This window comes from Anomaloglossus baeobatrachus, chromosome 2 (genome assembly GCF_048569485.1).
Source record: "Anomaloglossus baeobatrachus isolate aAnoBae1 chromosome 2, aAnoBae1.hap1, whole genome shotgun sequence".
NCBI lineage: Eukaryota > Metazoa > Chordata > Amphibia > Anura > Aromobatidae > Anomaloglossus > Anomaloglossus baeobatrachus.
Genome location: NC_134354.1, coordinates 542,503,817 through 542,516,738, shown reverse-complemented (window position 1 = coordinate 542,516,738; position 12,922 = coordinate 542,503,817).

Sequence of the window (12,922 nt, the reverse complement as noted above, 5' to 3'; positions counted from 1 at the left end):
CGCGGTCCTCCGGCGGCAGCATGCCGCGATCGGCACACATCTCAGCTGATTTTCACAGCTGAGATGTGTGCCTGCTAGGCACGAGCAGAATCGTTATCTGCTCGTGCCGATTAACCCCTTATATGGCGCTGTCAATACATGACAGCGCCATTATAAGCGCAATCGCGGTAAAGTTTTACTTACCGCCGAAACCGGAAGTCACGTGACGCGATCACGTGACTCCCGATTGTTGTCATGGTAGTACAGGGTCATGTGATGACTCCTGTACTACACATGAATTGGTTTCACTTTCGCTGTGCCCGGGGCACAGCAAAAGAGAAAGACAGCGTATCTGCTGTTTACAGCCTTCCAGCTGTGATCAGCAGATACTGCAGAGTGATCGGAATGCTGATCGCAATAGCCCCCTAGGGGGACTAGTAAAATAAAAAAAAAAAGTAAAAAAATAAGTTTTAAAAAATTAAAAAAAAACAAAAAAACCTAAAAGTTCAAATCACCCCCCATTCGCCCCATTGAAAATTAAAGGGTTAAAAAAATAAAAAATATACACACATTTGGTATCGCCGCGTTCAGAAACGCCCGATCTATCAAAATATAAAATCAATTAATCTGATCAGTAAACGGCGTAGCGGCAAAAAAATTCCAAACGCCAAAACGACGTTTTTTTGTCGCCACAACTTTTGCGCAAAATGCAATAAGAGGCGATCAAAACGTAGCATCTGCGCAAAAATGGTACCGTTAAAAACGTCAGCTCGAGACGCAAAAAATAAGCCGTCATTGAGCCTAAGATCCCGAAAAATGAGAACGCTACGGGTCACGGAATATGGCGTAAAACGTGCGCCACTTTTTTCGGACAAACTTCCGATTTTTTTTTAACCCCTTATATAAAAGTAAACCTATACATGTTTGGTGTCTACGAACTCACACTGACCTGAGGCATCACACCCACACATCAGTTTTACCATATAGTGAACACAGTGAATAAAATATCTCAAAAACCATAGTGCTATCGCACTTTTTTTGCAATTTTTCAGCATTTGGAATTTTTTTGCCATTTTCTAGTACACAATATGGTAAAACTGATGGTTTCATTTAAAAGTACAGCTCGTTCCGCAAAAAATGAGCCCTCACATGACCATATTGACTGAAAAATAAAAAAGTTACGTCTCTCAGAAAAAGAATGGCGAAAAAAAAAAACGGAAAGCGAAAAATCGGCCGGTCGTGAAAGGGTTAATGACACAAAGGCCATCTCAACAGCCATCATTTGTCCCACAAGTACCCCAACAGACACCAATGCAAACCTCTGTTAACTATCCTAGTATTGTTAGTAATGTTCATAGACTACCTCAAATGTTTCAACAAACAACATTCTACCATGTTCCTAATAATCAACAGTACTTTCAACATCAGACTTACCCAACTAACTTCACATACACACATACTCAGCCTCTTCCAACACATCAATATGTACCACCTACACTTGGTCTTCCATCTGCTCAAACAACTGCATCATTATTTGTTCCAAGTACAACAACTGTTACTAGTGGAAACACTGATCAGACACTCACTACAACATCTAGTGTTGTGCAGCAAACATATTCTGTAGATGTCAATGCAATGGAGACTACACAGGAAAACATCATTAGCCTAGAGGATTTAGTTGAATCATAATGTGATATTGTATGTATTATTTTACATTTTGGTATGTTTTCTAGGGTATTGCTGGTCGGAAAACATTTCAAAATGTAACACATTACTTACTCTATATGCATGGGGTCATATTTGTGTTTTCCTTTCAAAAAATTCAATAGCAATTACTCTATCACTTCCAAAGCATTACCTGCCTGTTAGAATGTTGCCTTGCTCTGGACATGTTGTTTGGACCATCCATTAGAAAAAACTGGGTTTAGGGAAAAAATACACGCACATAAACTACTACACTAACATTCAGACACCTTTATTATTAAAAATCCAGCCACTATGCAGTATCTGCATATGGTCTAGTCCCATACTTGTATTCCAATAGTGTCAAACAAATTGTGTTTGCGTGACATTATTGCATAATAAAGTATGGTGTTTTGTATGGGCTAAAGTCCCTGACAAAATTCTGTAAAATAAATAATAGAATACAGGGTGTTTTGCAAAAGATAACAGACATGCATAGGTTCAATAAAAAATCTGGACTAATTTTTACAAATCCAATTTGCCATATTTTTATTAGTCATGTACATTCAGTAGTACTGTTACTTGCAAAACAAAAAAACCTGATTTTATAGCAATAAAGTTAAATCACAATAGCTTATTGGTATCACAAACACAACCAACCAACAAAAATAACCAAAAATTATACCTATGTATGGTCATTTTCTCTTTTGTATTACATATGTGTTTGTGCTTATGTAACCAAGTGCTAAAAAACTATAACAATGTCAAATTTATACATGACTATGGCGATTTAAACTAAAATAATCTTTAAACTGATTGCTCACTTGTAGACCAGAAGTGGACACATTGGTTCTAACACTACCATTCTCTACAAATGGTGCATTTAAAGCTGGCAACTCCTCAATGTCTTCGTCATTGCTTTCATGTAATCTACAGTAATTATGTAACACTACTGTAGCTTTAATAACAGCCTTGATGGTGGTTGGTTGGAGTTGGATGCTGGTTTGATAAATGCGCCATCTTGAGGCCAAAATGCCAAAGGCACCTTCAACATAGCAACGTGCTCTGGCCAATTTGCTATTAAATAGGGTTTTGATCTGTCCAGCCCCCTTCTGGGATATGGACACATCAAATGCCTAGACAATGCAAACCCCTGATCTGCAACCATGACAAAAGGAACAATAGGGCCATTATTACCAGGCAATGGTCTTGGTGCAGGCAAACTTAAACTATCAGACACTAATCGTCTTGCTAAACGTGAGCTTCTGAAAATGCGTGCATCTGAGGCACTGCCATAGGCCCCAATATCAGCAAATAAAAAGCAGTAGTTTGTATCTACCATGGCCAAAATAACTACAGAAAAAAACTTATGATAATTAAAATATCTTGATGCAGAGTTAGGTGGTTTCTTCACTCTAATGTGCTTTCCGTCAATGGCGCCAATACAATTAGGGAAAGCTGTTTTCTCCAAAAATTCATCTGAAATGTGCATCCATTCCTGTGTTGAAGGCAGCTGCATGACATGATGCCTAAGGGTCTCCCATAGCACAGTGCAGGTATGCAGGATAATCTTGCCAATTGTAGACCTTCCCAATAAGAATTCAAAATATAGACTGCTGATGGATTGCCCAGTTGCAATGTAACTGAAATAGAATAAAAACATGACATTACTTTGACTATTCATGAAAGTTGTTTTTCAAAACTAATATTTGTGTCATCCAATGACTGGCGAGATACTGTGTATGACTATTTTTTATTGCTTTTGTTGGAAATACATATGTGTTGATATTTACTTTCCATATTGGAAAAATAATTACTTTTCTGTTTAATGAACAAGATTGTTTGATTTATGTCTCTTGTTTCTTTAATTTTGGTAGAGTTATAATGGTAGATGTGTGCACTCAGATCATATTTTAAGATTACAATGAGGTTATTTGATCTATATGTTTTCAACAAATACCTAAATTTAAAATTACATAATTTCTACAAAATGATGCATTTGAGATTTAACATGTATTTTAAAACAACAGATGAAGCATGAGTATACATCACAACACCTACCGTAAAGTCACCAACAGTCGTTCCTCAGGGGAGATGCTGAGGTGCATACAGGTGTCCTGATGCTTCAAACGATGGTACACATGGCCAAGGATGTTGTCAAATTAATTCATGGTGAGATGGCAGTAGGCTTGGAATTTTGGTGGAAATTTCCGCATTTCACCATAGAGAATATTAAAATGCCCATCTGTTTTCCTGAGCTTCACAAGGGGGTGAATCCACATCCTTCTCTCCAGTGGTGGCTCTTTTTCAATCATATGTCGCCTAACCCCAAATCTCCTAGATATCAACCAGAGCAAATACATGGTTGCTTCATTGGAGAGAGACATTTTGGAGTGTGTATAATGTGAGAATGAGCTCAGAAGCCATGTTTTTAAAGGTTTTTTAAGCAAACTAACCAAATTGGGTAGTTAATTGACCAATTAAACACACCAGGAGCACATTATGATGGGCTAACAAGGTTATTTGTGTGAAAATATGGATCTTGATAAACGAACGGCACACGGACTGCACACGTACCTATTTTATGTCAATACGGACATTCCACACGCACACATGGCTCGCATACGCCATCACATGGATGCCATACGTACCGGAGAAACACCCCTAAAAAACGAAACACGGACCCGAAAAACGGATCGTAAGACACGTACGTTTTTTTTGCGGAAGTGTGTTTTAGGCCTCAGACACAGTGCAAATCTTAGAAGAGAAGGAGCGCTATTCTGAAATGAAGATTTTGCTAGAATAGTCATGACACATTGACAGAGTCCCTGAAGGGAAGAACAGCAGAACCAACCTTCTATAAGTGACCCCATGTTACAAACTGCACCACTCAGTGAATATATCTAGTGACGCAATGAGGATATTGGCAGCACAGATGTGTCACCTGATTTTATACCACTCTGTGGTGAGAGCTAATAATTGCACTTTTATCACTACAATACTGTTTTGTCCCCAGTTTTTCTTTATTCTCACAAGGGAACATGGCTAACAAAGGCCCCATAATTTGTTATACAATGCTGAAGGTGGTAATATCCCTATTTCTTCTAGGAGGAATGATTCCAATGAGAATTTGCAGGCCTACAATTTTCTGCATATATTCTAGTACATGATACTAGAATATATTGATATAGTATTGATATACTGTCATGCACCATCCGTATCCACGCACGCGGATTACTTCTATGGCGTTGGACTCACATTGCAGAGTCCAACAGACAACCTGGTCTCTCTTAACTGTTCAGCTCGGCTGGGCGTCGCTCAGTTGTTTCACTGCTCCCAGTCATGTGGAGTTAATCCTTGTGGAGCAGCGTGCTAAAAGCCAAGTTGCTAATTTCCTTTCATAGCTGGTCTCCTCCTATTTAAGGCTGAGGTGTGTAGTAGGAGACTGCCAAATATAGTCTTTGCTTGCAGTGGTGAAATCCTGACGTCCCTGGCATACCTCTATTTGGTGACCAGCTAATCGTTGTCTGCTTGGTTTGAGAGTTCCCTATTGTAAATTACTCTTACCCATTTTGGTTTATGACCTCTGGTGTCATTTTGTCTCTCATCTGTGGTCATTTGCGGTGTGAGTGTGTTTCAGTTTTATTCCCTTGTCTGTGCCTTTGGGAGGTTATTCCTGGGGCCCTGCCCATCCTAGGGTTGGTGTTATAAGGACAGGGCCGGACAGGAGACAGGGCAAGGCGAGCACAGGGCTCACAGTCGCAGGACCAGCGTATATTGAATAGTACTGATATACCTTTAAATTTAGAATGTGGTCTTGCGTTTAACAGAAAGGCTTCTGAATATAACCATATATAGTCAATGATCACTGTATATTCTATCAAAGAGGTTGACCAGACTAAAACGACAAGTATGCAGTCACTCTATGTGACTGCATACTTGTGAATCATCACATTTTGAGTGCTGTGCAATGAGAAGTCTTCTGCGTCAGCGCCGGGAATGGCAGTCACATGACCACAATAGGCAATATGAATTCTCCTGGCCAGAATCCGACTAGACTGTTAATGGCCTTGTGCAATACATTTGTGTTGAGTGTGCCAGTAAAAGTCTAATCAGATTTTGGCTGGGTGTATGCATATAGCATACTTGCGGTCCACACTGACCTCAGAGAACCCTCACAGTGCGCAGTGCGCTTAATGTCAGGATTCACAAGTCTGCAGTGACAGAGTGACTGCAGACTTGACTATTGAGACCAAACAACCCCTTTAATACCATAGAAAGCACCTATTGAGTCTTTGTGATGTTTCACCCTGCAATGCTAATTACACTCCACAATATCCATTTTCAAATACCAGTTTGTTACATTTCAAATAATATAGGGTAGTCCCTAATTCACAAACTCCACCAATTAGTCTGGGGAAATATGCTACTAAATTCAACAGGAATGTTATCATTTTTTTGTTTTCTGTTTTAGGGGGAATTAAACACTTTCCACTGGGTTTCACCCTGGATTAAAACTAAGCAGAATACCTTGTAACTGTCACGCTCCCCAGTCCCCGGCACCGTCTGCCACTCACCGCTCCGGTCCCTGGTCCTCCTGCCCACGGTTGCTCCTCTCACTCTTCCTCCTCTGCGTCCTCCGTGCCTCCCGTCCGCCAGCCCCGGCGTCCCCCTGCGATCCAGGACACCATGTCTGGCTCTCCTGCATCTCCTTCACAGCGTCCTGTACTGGCCTCTGGCACCCGGGCCTCGCGCATGTGCATTAGGGCCCGCGTGTGCTCACTCACCTTGTCTTAAAGGGCCAGTGTCCCAGGAACAGGATATGACAAGATACAGGTACAGGGTATATAAGACTTCCCTTTTCTGGTGGGCGGTGCCTGTTCAATGTGTTCCCATAGCTAGGTGCTCAGGTCCCCTTGTGCTTCGTCTCTCCATTAACACTGTCTCGTCCACAGAGTCCGTCCGCTGGTCCTGACAACTGGTTCTACCGGGGAAGTGTCCTAGTGACCGTCTGCTGAAGATCCCGCCATCTTCCGTCAGCCTATACCCGTCACCGATCCCCGACTCTACCTGGTACATCCACCTGCACGTCTCGCTGGACCCGGACCCCGTCTGCTGTTCCTACCCAGTACCTGAACCCGGTTCCAGTCATCTGTCCTGCCTATGGTGCCTTTGGACTCAGAGACATTCCTTGCAGACCCCTGAAGGACTCGTACCCCCAGTGTTCTGGCTACCGTGCATCAAGGCCCTCTGGCGGGGTGACCAGACAGTCCTTGTATAGGGGTTAGCTACGGGTTGCCTCACTGGAGTAGTCCGGTGCACGGCCCAGTGAATCCACCACCAGGACGTTACAGTAACCATCTTATTACCGGGGAGGGGGGGGGGTCATTTGCACAAATTGAATTTTCCAAGTGGTACAACCTCTTTAGGAAAATAATGTAATGCAAAAAGTAATAGAGAAGTGCTGCTTATACTAGCAAAACTGTACATCTTAATTCTGAAGGCAACCATGGGAATTAAAGAGTCATGTTTATTTATAGCTAATACATTTAAGGACTGTGTGCTAAACTTATAGCAAAAGCGATTTGTCTTTGTTTCCTGAATTCAAAAGCTGAGTGTCTATTATAAGTTCAATTAGCCATACATTTTAATAGCATAATCCTTTGCAAATTGAAATGACTTATATTCTTCAAATGCATTAAAGGTTCAACTCCTAAATGGTAAATTATATTCTAATGATGGAACAAAAGACTTTCTAACAAAACAATGATAGTTGTGTTTTCTTAATTATGTAGGATACATTTTCTAAATTGAAACATTGTTTTCATCTCCATACTTTTAACTTGTATGGTGAATCACATTGGGACAGTAATATAGATATTGAACTATAAATTCTATTATCGGTAAAGGAAAAACATATACAAAGTAAACTATTCATTTTTTTATTTCCTCAATAGCTGTTCTGAATAACCAAAGAGATGCATTAGCTAATGTCAGACCCCATTGTACAGCACTCCTAAAATCTGTTGACCTAATTGACCTTTTTCATGTTTTGTTGTGAGTAACATTTATTCACAGTGTTAGAAGTATTTTTTTCACAATGGTCGATATAAAATAGTTTTATTGTTTAAGTGATAATTTTACTTAGATGAGGTAGGTGAACACTTCTTAATGTTGTCCTAGATGTAAGTACTTGGAGTTCCATTTCCTTTGCACCATCAGAAATTTACATCAATGGAGCCGTGGGAGTGATCACATGGTGTGCCGAAAAACTGTATTTTTCTGCACCCTATGACACTCCCTGTTACACAGACTGGCCCCTATGTTCCTCTTTCTTATACAGACTGCTTCCAATAATCACACTCCCTATAGTCTCTTTCACACAGACAACTTTGCTGTCCATAGTGTCCGCCCCATCCTTTACATACATTTTCTCCTCTAACAAAGATGGCTCCTTATTATCAATGAGCGAGGGTGCTCGGCACTGCTCGGATTTCGATCGAACATCGGGGTGCTCAAGATGCTCAATACTCTATTGAGTATCCTGGTACTCGGGAGCCATGCTCGAGTCACCGAATGTTTTGCAGCTTTTTTTTCAGCCACTAAACATGTGGTCATTACCAGCCAATAATGGTAAGCCATAGTCATGTTGGCTACTAGGAATACTGTGACTGACCGGGCACATTGCGTTATCGGGTCTATAAAAAGAACTGGTTGATTCCATGCTCATTGCACTGTACCCAGAGTGTAGGGAGTGGTTCTGGATAAAAGACAGTGTGTTATAGCAAGACAGTACCTGTTGTTGAAAAACTAAACCATCAGTCCTTTTCAGGGCTAATTCTATATTAACACCACTCTTAAATGCATTTAATGTAGGGCTAGCCTCTGGAGAAGGGATAGTCTATTAGAGGCATGTAGGCATGGATTTTAGCCTTACAGACTTTGCTGCTGCTACCTAAGAAATCTATTCTATTCTCTAATAATACCGCTTTTAGCTGCATTTAGTGTAGTGGAAGCTGATGGAGAACAGATAGTGTATTAGAGTCTGGCAGGGATTATAGACATTGCTGCTGCTATCTAAAAAATGTATTCCATTCTATAATAATAATACTGTTCTTACCTGCATTTAGTGTAGGGCAAGCTGCTGGAGAATGGATAGTGTAGAGTCATGTAGTCAGTGATTCTAGCCTTCCAGACCTTGCTGCTGCAACCTACAACCAAAAGTCCTTTTCAGGCCTATATCTATTCTATGCCCGATTAATAGTCCTATTAGCTGCATTCATTGTAGGGATAGTTGCTGGAGGAGGGATAGTTGTGGATTAGAGGCATATAGTCATGATATATTGCTGTACAGTCCTTCTATTGGAATAATACTGCTGCAACCTAACTGCCTTTGGTCAGAGCACAGATGATCTTATGGGACATATGCAGGTTTAAGGCAGGGATGGCAAACCGGGGAATATATGGCAGCTGAGGACCGAATAGTGCAGGATGGCTGCCACCATCAGATCATGGAAAGCCTCAGAGTCCACAAGTCTAAATGTCAAAATTTCCATGGCAAGTAGTCAGGATATCCAAGCACTAAGCGCCCTGTGTACTTCCTCCATCTCGACAAGGTCCACATGCAAAGCTTCTGTCAGGGTTCCGGGATTTCCAATTTGCTTCTGAAGGATCTTGCCCTTTGTTAACATGGATTTTTCTGTTCTGTTGCCCTACTTCCTGTTCATCTGTTTAAAAGCCCGCCCCTAAGCTTAGTCTAGTTGCTTGAGTATACTGCTTCCTGTCTACTCCTGCCCCGCTGCTCTCATTTCCTCGTTGTTATTTTGGATCTTGGTGAATCACCTGACACCGGCCCTGGACTCCACCTGGTCTCATCGAGCTGTGCCCTCGCTGGTCCCGTACTCTGCCGTCTCTGGTTGGCGCTTGTGCCCGGTCCCTTCTGGTACATATCCACCCTAGGACCCGCGTTCCACATTCCGTATGGACATTTTTGGACTATAACCAGTTGCCCTTTCGTTTCCTGGCTGCTGCGCATTTAGGCCTTCTGGGGTAGCCCCTGTATAAGGGTTCGCTCCTGGTGGCCTCCCTGGGGGAGTCTGGTGCGCGGTCCCGGGAATTCCCCTTTGCTCCGAACCTGGCAGGTATATACTGTGTTTATGTTCTGTTTTGTGTACATATTGTTGGTTGCATATTATAAAACTTCTTTGCACCAAGAACCTGTCTCTGATTGTCATTGCCCTAACGCGATCGAAATCCTCAGTTCATACAATAGTATTTCAGCTTCCTTTTTAATTGTGAGCCGCGAGCATTTGAATAGACATAGGAGCGGGATGGTTACGCTAATTATGCAATCATAGCTGCTCACCATGTTGGTTAATTCCTGAAAGTTTTGTTTTGTTAATTGAGGGATGGCTGCCAAATGGTCCTCCAAAATTTATCGGTGAAGGTCGTCTGCTTGCCCTCCAAAAATTATGAGTGAGGGCCAGCTGTTAGCCCTCCAAAATTTGATTGAGGGCCGCATGCTGGCCTGACAAAAATTATGACTCAGGGCCAGCTGATGGCCATTTAAAAATTATGAGTGAAGGCCGTCTGCTGACTTCTAAAAGTTATTCTAAAAGTTATAAGTCAGGACAGGCTGCTGGACCTCTAAAAATTACAAATCACGACCAGCAACTTACCCGCTAAAAATTATGACAAACAAAAGACATCCATAGTCAGCTCATCTTAGAAACTACTCTCCTCCATATGTTCTGCTCTGACAACTCTGGGTGAAGTACTCTGCCATTGAAAAAAGCTGTCCAGCGATGCAGAGAGAACCACTCAAACCAAGGATATTGTAAACTTCAAATAAAAGTGTTACATGAATGTATTAAAAAGATCCACTGAACCATTTCACACAGGGGTAAAACCTACACGTTTTGGCTTACTTGGCCTTACTTATGGTATACTCGGAAATGTTTTCTGATGCCTTACTCTATGTGTGTTCCAGATTGCATTGGAGTTTTTCCTAATTTTTTTTGCAGCCCTTGCACATAGAGCATATGCTTTACCAGTCTAAAGGCCCCGTCACACACAGAGATAAATCTTTGTGCAGCCTGAGGGGAATAGGGCCACCCAGATGGAGGGATGGTAGAAATAGGGCCAGAAGTGTCAGTCTTTAGTCAGTAGTCGGTTCGAGTGCAGCAGTGACAGTGAAAGGTCACACTGCGGAGCTGGGCTCCTGTACCCGTCCCAGGTGCCGGACGTTAGCCTGGCCTGGAAGGAGCTGGAACCCCGGTCGCAGGTAGTAGTGGCAAGGGGCACGGTACTGCCACGGAGAGCAGTTCGGCGGCCTTGTGCTACAACCGGGCAGGATCCAGGATATGACGGGGTACGTGGACCTAGGCTGGGAAGTAGCTTCATGCAGCCCAGTAATTTACCCGACGAGGACGGAGTCTTCACGAGCTGTTCTCCACCCGCTCCAAAATCGGGGTAATAGTGCAACGAGGGGTATAGGACTTCCCAAAACCGTCCATAAAATCCAAAGTGTGAACCCTGAGAGCAAGCTCACTCCGTTAGCCACACGAGTGAGCGGGACCCGAGTAGTTTCAGGCAAAAGGGATCCACAAAGAGTAAACACAGTGCCAAGGGACAAGGCTTCAGACCAACCAGCAATGCCAAAAGGGCACGGACCCAGCGTGCTCCAACAACATCTGCAGGGCACTCAGGACTTTGGTTTACCCGTTGTCGGTGTCAGAATTCCTGGACTGTGTGAGTATGTTGTGCCCCTCTCCTCCTGACGGGTCCCCATACTTCCACTACCGAGCCCTGGGATACCTTGCCCCTGCCCACGGAGGGGTTAACATTACAAGCTGCCATCCCATCACTCCCAGGTGCTCCCCTAAATGCAGCAGCGGTGGAATCCCACATTTCCAGGCCTCCGGTGGGGTGCACGGCCCAGTGGATCCACCTCCTGGACCTAACAGTTTGATCAGGTCATGGATTCCGCCGGAGCACAACCGTCCGAACTGGGCGAACTGCGCCAGGAACTGTGCGACAGCGAGAGACCCTGACCCGTATATTGAATTTCTTGACGTCTGTGGACCACCGTTTGTTTACGCTACAGACCGCCGCCTCGACCTCCTCGACGCAGCGAACACCGACTACATTCAAACCCGTTGTCTCCCCGGCCTCGCAACTCCGCCTCGCTGCACCGCCTCGCTATGCGGGAGATCCCAAGACCTGCAGAGGCATCTTGACCCAGTGCTCCCTGCATTTCCAGTTGCTCCCGCACCTGTTTGTTTCGGACCAAGCAAAAGTGGCATTTCTGATGTCCCACCTGGAAGGCGAAGCGTTGGCCTGGATAAATCCGTTGTGGGAGAACGAGGATCCGGTGACGACCGACATCCAGGAATTCCTTCAGGCTTTTCGAAGTACCTTTGATGAACCGGGACGCACTACCGCGGTTACCTCCTCGCTCCTCCGGCTTCGCCAAGGAACCCTGACGGTGGGCCAGTACGCCATCCAGTTCCGCATGCTTGCCTCCGAGCTAGGTTGGAACAACGAGGCATTGACTGCCGCCTTCTGGGAGGGGCTCTCCGGTCGCATCAAGGACGAATTAGCCGGTCGTGATGTTCCCCGTACCTTGGATGCTTTGGTATCTCTAGCCCCCCGGATTGATCTCCGTTTTCAAGAGCGAACCAAGGAAGTATCCCGGGAGAAACGACCAATCCGTCACATCTCCATTCCGCAGAGGTCTACTGTTCCCCTGCCACTGCAGTCCTGCGATTCTACTCCCGAACCCATGCAAATCGACCAACTGAGCCAAGCTGAACAACGCCGAGCAGAGCGACTTGCCCGGGGCCTGTGTTTCTATTGTGGAAGCGGTACACACCTGCTTCGTTCTTGCACTGAGAGACCAGGTAGACCCCAAGTCCAAGGGATGGTGGGAACCGCCACCCTTGGTACCGGAATCCCCTCAGTCTGGGTTACACAGACTGTCCAGGTAACAACTGAGAAGACCCGGTTCACGGCAGAGGCTCACATTGATTCGGGGGCAGCGGGTAATTTCATCCTACAAGCTAAAGTGGACCGATATCGGATACCCGTCATCCCGCTTGCTAAACCCCTCTGGTTCGCCTCCGTGGATGGAAAACCCTTATACGAACCCGTCTTGTATACTACTGAACCCATGTTGGTGCCCTGCACACTGAGACTATTGCTTTCTATGTCATCCCGAGAATGGCTCCCGCACTCCTGCTGGGTCTGCCCTGGCTACAAC